This window comes from Lolium rigidum, chromosome 7, assembly GCF_022539505.1.
Source record: "Lolium rigidum isolate FL_2022 chromosome 7, APGP_CSIRO_Lrig_0.1, whole genome shotgun sequence".
NCBI lineage: Eukaryota > Viridiplantae > Streptophyta > Magnoliopsida > Poales > Poaceae > Lolium > Lolium rigidum.
In genome coordinates this window covers 247,125,921-247,134,811 of record NC_061514.1, presented here as the reverse complement: position 1 = coordinate 247,134,811, position 8,891 = coordinate 247,125,921, and positions in this window count along the sequence as shown.

Below are 8,891 nucleotides of genomic sequence, written 5' to 3'. Positions count from 1 at the left end.
CGGATCCCAAAGTAGGGTTCGCAGGTAAATCCAACCCCTTCGAGAAAAAGAGTGTGGGCGCGTACCACACCTTCCTCGGAACCCCAACAGTCCGCGCCACCAAGTCAGCTTTCCGGATCCTGAACGCCACAGTTCCGGCTGTACCGTAGTATGTCAGGTGGTCGGAAGTCCCGTGCACATTTGATAGGCAGGATCACCCTACCATTGTGCCAAAAGAATGCTACGCCTTGGTTGTAAGTCCCCGCATTGACGGGTATGACTTCTCCAAGTGCCTCATGGATGGCGGAGCCAGCTTGAACATCATGTACCTGGAGACTCTGGAGCGGATGAACCTTACCAAGGAGCAACTTAAGCATAGCACCACTGAATTTCATGGTGTGGTTCCGGGTAAAAAGGCAAATTCCCTTGGCAGCATCAGACTTCCCGTGGCCTTCGGCGACATTAATAATTTCCGCGAAGAGATGATCACGTTTGAGGTCGTGCCCTTCAAGAGTTCCTACCACGTCATCTTTGGCAGTCCCACCTACCACAAGTTCCACGCAAGAGCGTGCTACATCTACAACAAGCTCAAGATTCCGGGTCCAAATGGTATGATTACCGTATCCGGAGACTACAAAAAGGCTCATGAGTGCGAGTTGGGCGAAGCCGCCTTCGCAGAGTCTGTGATATCTGGAGAAGAGCTGAAAGGCTACAGAGCCACGGTGGATCCGACTGAGATGCAAACCACCAAGAAGCAGATCTCCGAACAGAAAAACTCCTTCAAGGCCGCGATAGAGACCAAGAAAGTCAACTTCAAGGAAGATGACGCTACCATGCAGGTCTCGGTCGGAGCCAACATGGACCCCAAATAGGAAGACGCGCTCGTCGAGTTCCTCCGCGCTAACATGGATATCTTCGCATGGCAACCTTTCTGACATGTCCGGAGTACCTAGGGAACTCGCCGAGCACTACCTCAACATAAACCCGGGGGCTAAACCGGTGAAGCAAGCTATGCGACGCTTTGGAGATAAGAAGCGCCGCGCCATAGGAATGGAATTAGCAAAGTTACTAGAGGCAGGTTTTGTAATAGAAGTTATCCACACTGATTGGGTCGCAAATCCCGTCCTTGTACCCAAAAAGAATTCTGAAATACTAAGAATGTGCATCGATTACTCCGGCTTGAACAAGCATTATCCGAAGGATCCGTTTCCCCTGCCGCGCATTGACCAAGTCATTGATTCGACGACAGGGGCGGAACTTCTGTGTTTTCTTGACGCATATTCCGGGTATCATCAGATCCGGATGAAAAAGTCCGACCAAAAGGCGACCTCGTTCATCACCCCATTTGGCACTTACTGCTATGTTACTATGCCCTTTGGCTTGAAAAATGCAGGTCCCACCTACCAACGTACGATGCAGCGGTGCTTGAAGGACCAAATTGGCCGGAACGTGCACGCCTACGTCGACGACATCGCGGTCATGACCCGGAAAGGATCCGACTTGATCAGCGACCTTACAGAAATCTTTGAGAATCTCCGACGGTACAAGATGATGTTAAATCCGCTGAAGTGCGTCTTTGGCGTTCCAACCGGAAAACTCCTTGGCTTCATCGTCTCTAATAGGGGCATTGAAGTTAACCCGGAGAAAATCAAGGCTATCCTGTGCATCAAAAGGCCAACTTGTCTCAAAGATGTGCAACGACTAACTGGTTGTGTCGCAGCAATTAGTAGGTTTGTTAGCCGTCTTGGCGAGAAGGCACTACCCCTGTACAAGCTATTGAAGAAGATAGACAAGTTTGTCTGGGATGAGGCAGCAGATGCAGCGCTTCAAGGGTTGAAGGAAATACTCACCTCCCCACCTATTCTAGCCGCGCCAGGAGAATCAGAGCCTATGCTCCTTTACCTGGCAGCTACCAACAGAGTCATCAGCCTCGTCATCGTGGTGGAGCGACAGGAAGAAGGACACGAGTATGGAGTCCAAAGACCAGTCTACTACATCAGCGAAGTGCTGACGGAATCCAAACAAAGATACCCTCACTTTCAAAAGCTAGCCTATGGAGTATTCCCGGGTAGCGGGAAGCCGAGACACTACTTCCAGGAGCATCCAAGAATGGCCGTGAGCAAAGCTCCACTGTCAACGATTCTCAATAACGCTGACGCAATAGGACGCACAGCAAAATGGGGCATTGAATTATCCGCCTTCGACATCAACTACAAAGCCAGGACTGCGGTCAAATCCCAAATCTTGGCGGATTTTGTTGCAGATTGGACAGAAGCTCCGGATATAACCGGGAGCCGGAACCGGAGACATGGGTTATGCACTTCGATGGATCCAAGCAGCATCAAGGCTCGGGAGCCGGAGTCACCCCGAAATCCCCTACCGGAGTAGAACCGCAAGTACGTTCTGCAGATCCACTTCGAAGCTACAAACAACATGGCGGAATACGAGGCTCTACTACACGGACTGCGCATCGGTAAGGAGATAGGGATCAAGCACATTATTTGCTACGGAGATTCCGACCTGGTGGCACAACAAGTAGCAGGAACCTGGAACGCCAGAAACTCCGTCATGGCGGCTTACAGAGATGAAGTTGACGAGATCGCCAAGTGCTTCCTCGGATACGAAGTCAAGTATGTCAGGAGAGACGACAACGCAGCGGCAGACATGCTATCCAAGCTCGGATCCGGCAGGAAACCAATTCCGCCTGGTATTTTCCTGGAGCATCTACGGATACCCTCAGTGAAGGGCGCTAACCCGAAAAACCCAGATGTGGTAGTATCTCCGGCTAGAGAAGTGATGGACATCATTCCGGCCTGGACGCAGCCTTTCCTGGACTACCTCATCGATCAGAAGTTGCCAGAGGATGAGGTCCTCGCATGACAGATCACCAGACGAGCAAGATCCTACACAATAGTTGATGGACAGCTCTACAAGCGAAGTGCAACTGGAGTATTTCTCAAATGCGTCCCCAATCAAGATGGTATTGAAATCCTCAGAGAGATCCACGCAGGGGATTGCGGGCATCATGCCGCTCCTAGGTCCCTCGTTGCTAAAGCTTTCCGGCTTGGATTTTACTGGCTCACAGCTAAAGAAGATGCTGATAAGTTGGTAAAAACCTGCCGAGGTTGTCGACACTACGCTACTCAACCAAACGCTCCAGCCCAAGAGCTGAAGACCATCCCTATCACCTGGCCGTTCGCGGTCTGGGGGCTTGATATAGTTGGTAAGCTAAAGAAATCATCTCCTGGCGGTTTTGAGTACCTCCTGGTCGCTATTGATAAGTTCAGTAAATGGATCGAGGCAAAGCCAATGAGAAAAGCCGATGGTGCTACAGCACTCAAATTCGTCTGCAGCCTCGTGACGAGATTCGGCATCCCGCACAGCATAATCACAGATAATGGCACGAACTTCGCTCAAGGAGAATTGAAGGATTATTACCATGACGTTGGGATCCGACTAGACCTGGCATCCGTGGCTCATCCACAGTCCAATGGTCAGGTCGAAAGAGCCAATGGACTCCTCTTATCCGGAATAAAACCACGCCTTGAAGAACCGGCTGCGCCGCGCAGACTGGAGCCTGGGCCGAGGAGCTAGACTCCGTCCTGTGGAGTTTACGAACTACCCCCAACAGGTCAACAGGATTCACTCCGTTCTTCCTGGTATACGGATCCAAAGCTGTGCTCCCCTCCGACATCATCCATGATTCACCGCGAGTCTCCACCTATAATGAAGAAACTGCTGACGAGGTCAGACAGCTATCTGTGGACCTGATCGAAGAAGCTCGGAACTTAGCAGACCAACGTTCCACCATTTACCAGCAGAAGCTCCGACGCTACCACAGTCGTCGAGTTCGCAATCGCTCGTTCATGGCCGGAGACTTGGTCCTCCGCCTTCGCCAGGTGAAAGATCATAAGTTGCAATCTCCATGGGAAGGACCCTTTGTCGTTAGCAAAGTGCTTCACAACGGATCGTACTACCTTGTCGATTTCCGAGAGCTAAAGGACAGACCTGCCAATTGGCACCGGAAACGCAAACGGGAGGATCCGGATGACATTTACGATGAAACAAAACGTCCTTGGAACATTGCATAGCTACGTCCTTTCCACACTTAGCATAGAATTACATACTTTGTAACAATATTATACATGATCAATGAAATAAAGCTTTTGGTTCACTCTATGAGTCATTTACCTCCTTTACTTGTTCATTTTTAGATCGTGTATGTTTTCCGACTAAAACCGCAGAGCTGGATATTTCCGCCTAGGCGTGTATGAAAGTTGTGATTTTCAAAAATCGTCCCTTAGGACGTAAGCTTAAGTTTTCTCGTGAAAATGTTTTCTGTTGCGAATTCGTGGATTCCTAGTAGCGATTTCCGGCATCTTGGCTGGGGGCTTGTTTCCGCGGTTATTGACGGATTGCCATTGGGCTTCGTCGCCGCTGGCGAGCGTTTCCGGCTAAAGGTCTTCCGGCTCGCGGAAGGTCAAGCGAGTAAGCCGGAAAACATAGAAATCAGCACTTGCTTTCCAACAAAACGAAACATGCAAATAATATTAAAGGATAGCAGGATAAGTTGTTTCCGCCCATGCATAACTGTTTCGTCCCTAGCTACTTAAGAATTTAAAGTTATATTACAAACCCTCTCAGGGCCAAAATGATGCATTGTTTTTTTTCCGCAGGACTAAGTTTTTACTTCTCCTTAGCCGGAGAAGTTTCCACGTTGGCATCAACTTCTTCTGCGTCAGCCGGAGTTTCCTTCTCTGCGTCTTTGGCGGGCGAAGAGACATCTTCGTCTTCTTCCGCTTCAGCCTGCAGGTCGGAGAAGCAGCGCCACCTTGGTCCTTCGAGCTTGTCCATGTATACTGGCTTCCGGATTGGGCAGGCCTGGACTCCGCTTCGCGCTCCTTGAGAAGCTCAGCTTCGAGGGGCTCGTCAGCAGGAAGAACCACCTTGTCGTAAAATTCATCATGGCGAATTCTCCGGGCAATGCGTGTATCATAACCACTAACTGCATCTAGCAGTGCATTGACATCCGCGTCCGGAGGAACACCAAGCGAGTGACATAGTCAAGGTTTAGCTTCGGGTTGTGCGCCAAGCACATTGCCAAGGACATGGAAGCCGCGCCCCGTGCCGAAGAGGCTTGCAGATCCACCACCAACTCCGGAAGCACGTCCATCCTCTTGATGAGCTTGCGGACATCGCAGGTTCGGCTCTTCTTGATGTTGAGGTTGTGGCAGATTTTCCTGGAGGCGGAGATGAGGTCCTTGCAATCCTCCCCGGCCAGCTGCAGCAGGTCATCGCGCGGGAACTGGCTCCGACGTTCCTCATCATATCCAAGTGGATCTGGAAGTCGCAGTTTTTGATAAGTATAACAAGATAAGCGCAACATACGTACTATTCTATGAGTTTCGAAGGGTTTACCCATGAAGTCGGAATTGAGCAGATCCCAGCAGCTCTCCGCTGTCTCCATATATTTACGGAGTCCACCAAGCTCCTTTTGCTGCTTCTGGATGGTATCGCTGTCAGTTTTCCTCTTCAGCTCGAACTCGCCTTCCTTCCGGATAAGCTCCGAATTCTTTTCAGCAAATTTTTTCTCCGCCTCTGCGAGTCTCGCCTCAAGATTCTTTTGGGAGGCGCGCAAGATTTCCAGCTCGGAGGAGGCTGCTGCGAGGGATGAGGAAGCACCTATTCAGAAACATTAAAACGTCACGATTGAAAGGCGGAATATAATCCACAGGCAACCGGTAGTCAGAAATCAACCTTGAGCTTCAGACAGTTGATTTTTCAAATTCGCGTTTTCTTGTTTGAACAGTTGGATCTTCTCCGCCTGGCTAAGGGTAACGCGGCGTTGTAGAGCAATATTTTTATGCAGTTCATAGTGCAGGGCCTGCTGTTCCTGAAAATTCAGTCAAGAGCCGGAGTAAGTTCAACAAGTTTTTCGGTTAAGTCTTTCTGAAGCATCGCTGCCGGAAATTTTTCCGCCATGATGCTTGGGGGCTACCATGACATTTAAATCTCTCTTCAGTTGGAATTTTTTCTAAGTATCTAGACGCTAACTACTATAGTTTCCGCCTAAATACTTGGGGGCTACTCGGGGAGTTACCTTTTGTTTGCAGATAAGCTTGTCCAAGAACTGACCGGTTTCTTTCTTAAAATTTTGGATCTCCGACGTCTCGGTATCCGGCTTGCCCCAGGCATTGTTAAGCATCGAGTTAAGCAGGTCTTGCTCCAACTCCTATTTTTCCGCCTCCGTTAGTTTGTTGAAAAACTTTGTGGCATAGGCTTTGGGTGTGGAGGTAAGATCAGTCGGATCGCCAAAGTTCTTGGGGAACACGACCATGTCACCAGCGCTAGCTTCAGCTTTGTCGGAGGAGGTAGCCTCCGCTTCTCTGCGGCCTTGTACTTCAGCTTCATCAAGCAGGGCCCTTGCCGCCGGAACTTTCTCCGCCCGCTCTGTCGCTACTGATCGGAATTATTTCCGGTGGAGTGGATGCTGCAGGAGCTGGAGATTGGTCCGCGGGAGGAGGAGACGGCTGTGGAGTAGCTTGAGGGGCAACTGGCGGAGTAGGAGTGACAGGACCAACGGCTGGGGATTTCTTCATATATTTAGTGATAGGCTCTTGCACGTTGGTCCGTGCGGTGGCGGAACTCGGATTCCTGCGAGCAAGCAAGGGAAAAAAGTATAAGTAACAAAGTTTGCTAAGACAGAAGACGCAAGGTACTCGGAAACTTACGTCGCGCCCTGAATATTGGGACGTGGGCGTTTTCCTGCTGTCGCTAGCAGTTTGAGACGCTCGCGTTCCGCCTTCCTGGAGTCGAGCGGAGGCGGCTTGGTCACTTTGGGCTTCTTGGCGGAGGCCTCGCCGCTACCTCCGGCATCGGAGCCGGAAGTTTTGGCGCGGGGACGCTTTGAAGGCCGAGGGGCAGCCTTGCGGGGCACACGCTCCTTGTCATCCTCAGGGTCCTCCGGATCCTCCTCCGCCGCGTCGCCGCTGACAGGGACTCGGAGTATGTTGCGAAAGTTTTCCTCCGCCAAAGTAGCGAGCTGTGGGGAAGATAAAAGAACAAGTTAAAACACTGAGAAGATATGAGAAGTTGAAGAAATGCGAGGGAATAAGTGCTTACCGGAGGACATTGGTCATGCGTGCTGATGTCTTTGACTAGTTCCAGGACCGGTTGGCCCCGACCTATCTTCACCAACGTCTTGAATCTCCTCTTGAGATAGTCAGCCGGAAGATCATGGCGAGTGACCCGGAGGAGATCGTCCGCCCCAGTATAAGCGCACATCAAGCGTGCGTTGTAGCGCAAAGGCTGGATTCTCCGGGTAAACCAGCTGAGGGTGAGCTGGGCTCCGGTTAGTCCGTCGTGAACTAACCAGGAAATCCTCCGCGCGACCTTCTCCAATATTGGCGTTTGGGCAAGTGTGGGGATGAAGCTCCAGCTCGCCAATTCTTCCGGAGGCTTGTTGCTGAAGGGTGGAAGTCCGTCGTGGACACTCAGAACTGTTGCATTCTTCACGTAGAACCATCCGGCGTTCCAATACCGGACGGACTCGTGGGAATCATGAGGCGGATACATGCGGCCGGAGCGGAGCATGAATATCACACTTCCGCAGTTCAACATGGCCTTGTCCTTCGTCTCTTTCTTCACTCGGAAAAAGAACTGCCATAATTTGACATCGGGTCGGATCCCAAGATGCCCCTCGCAAAGAGTTGCGAAGTTTGAGAGCAGGAGGTAGGAGTTGGGGCAAATATTATGGGGCTGGAGCCCATACGTGTCGAGGACGGAGAGGAAGAACTCCGAGCAAGGGAGCGATAAGCCGCGCTCAACCCACGCCTTTGTCATGACTCGTTCGTCCGCGTCGGGTTTGGGGACGTCGGAATCGCGCGTGAAACTCCAGTGTTCGGAGATCATGCCCTCGTTTTGAAGCTCTCTAAGCTCCGCGTCTGTGGTCTCGCAGGGCCACCATTGACCCCTCACCCCTTCACGACTCGAGACCTTGGAAGCCCTCTTGTTTTCCGCTTCCTGTACCTTGGCCTTGGAGCTCTTCTTCGAGTTCCTGAGCTGTTGGGATCCGGCCTAGTAAAGTACTGGAAGAGGCGGAGAATGGTTGAGCAAGCCTAATGTCGGAAACATATGGTGGTAGATACGCGATGGGATCCGGGCAAATTGGTTCCACGGCACTGGGATCCGGGCTACTCGTAGAACTACCAGTGCAGTGAGGAGAACCATGAGGCATGCTTCCGGCTGCACCCATGCGAGCTAAGTTGAGTAACCGGAGAATCTACACTACGACTACTTCTTCTTCTACGAGACCGGTGCACGTACCGTTAATGGCACGGCGGTCCGGCGAAGCTCCGGCGAGGTGGAGGTCGCTGAACTAGTGGTTTGGAGCTTCCGATGACCATGAATCGGCGGCGGAGACGATTTCTTGATCAACCGTGGCGATTTCGGTTCGAGGAGGGGCTTGGAACGGCGGCGCGCGAAGCTCCCGTGAGAAAGTCTCGCCGGAGTCGAGATCTGTCGGGCGGCGCGGCGTGAGGAGGAAGATGAAGTGGTGAGGGTGCGGTGAAAGAATGAAGAATTACCGAGCCGCGGGGTATTTATAGACCACGCGCGGAGATTCGGGATTCGGGTCCAACGGTGGAAACGGAACGGTCGCACCGTTGGATGGTTGGCACGTGTCTTAGGTCAAGTGCGGTAAAGCGACATGGAGGTAACTTAACCATGCGCTCCCGAAATTTCCGGCTAAAGATTCGCATCTTCGAAAATTTAGCGCGGGAAATAAGGAAGTTGTGCGCGGGGAAAGCGGAATCTCCGTTGCGTTACCAATTCCGGAGACGAGAAGCTTTCCGGACAGATGAACCCGGAAACAAGTAAAAGTTTTGAAGCTCTTCGAGATTCTCTTCGGATCC